The 1,033-nt window shown below is 40.8% G+C and overlaps 1 long non-coding RNA gene across 1 annotated transcript; it reads right to left on the reverse strand.

Annotated features, from left to right (window-relative positions):
• Positions 1–483: 483 nt before the first annotated feature.
• LOC107578395 (uncharacterized) lies at positions 484–858 on the reverse strand. The gene is made up of 2 exons (XR_001608341.1): positions 762–858; positions 484–533 (listed from the first exon to the last, which is right to left on the reverse strand). It is a non-coding gene; the product is annotated as an uncharacterized lncRNA (long non-coding RNA).
• Positions 859–1,033: the final 175 nt, after the last annotated feature.

A 1,033-nucleotide genomic window follows, 5' to 3' on the forward strand; every position in this document is an offset into this window, starting at 1 on the left:
AAAAAAAAAACCTCAAGCATATGTCAGTTTAATGTCACAACAAAATGTCGTGTAATAAACACCACATACATCAATTTAATGCATTGTTAACATTATAGCAGCAAACCAGACCAAGTACTAATAAGCAAAGTTGCTTAACGTGCACATCCTCAATGTAAAAAAATGCATAATTATAATCCAAAGTAAACTGTCTCCACATCAGAGCATTCACATGTCATATGAGAGATGACAGTACTCATGACTCCAAAGCAGAAGGATGCTCTCAGCAGGATAATGACAGTACTCCCACAAAATTTAGCACTGTAATTGCGTCCTGCTTTCGTTGGCTACTAGACACTATAGAAGCAGGAAAAATAACTACTATCACTTTAAGACCGTCGTTGTAACATAGCAGTGTTCCTTACAGCGGCAATAACCATGTCGATATACCTGATCTTGTTGCCAGTTTTCATCCTAATCCACTGTGGGATCGGCCTGTTCTGCTTCTGCTTCTTGGCGAGGAAGCGTTTGATTCTGAAGGTCTTATGCGACGCCTGAAATACAAATGTGAAGCACTCCGTCAAGACAGTCTGCGATGGCTGGAGTTCATCATCCCGCGACGCTTCACCGGGGAAATACGAGCTACGATTTGATTACTCACCGAACATTAATCTCTCAAATATTAAATCCCACCACCTAAGAACTTCCACTGATATGCAAAAATGAAGAGATATACATGAGTACAACTACCTGTTTAAGGATGATTTAAGATTCTCACTTACCATTTCGGAGATCGCTACCCGTTCACCACTATGGCGGTAGTCGAAGAGAAGGAACCCTGGGTAATGCGAGCACTGTATATCCGAGTCACGAACCGAGCCGCTCCTTCAACTCACAGCGACACCCAGTGGCTCCACGGATCACAAGCTGCTGGGTATATTTCGCTTTGTGAAAATTAGATTTTGCATGCAATTCTGCGTTTTGAAGTGTAATTACAGGCATTGTTTTATTGTACATATATTGTTACCAATATAACAGAAATAACATGAAATAA

Source organism: Sinocyclocheilus grahami, unplaced genomic scaffold (assembly GCF_001515645.1).
Source record: "Sinocyclocheilus grahami isolate Dianchi unplaced genomic scaffold, SAMN03320097.WGS_v1.1 scaffold10029.1, whole genome shotgun sequence".
NCBI lineage: Eukaryota > Metazoa > Chordata > Actinopteri > Cypriniformes > Cyprinidae > Sinocyclocheilus > Sinocyclocheilus grahami.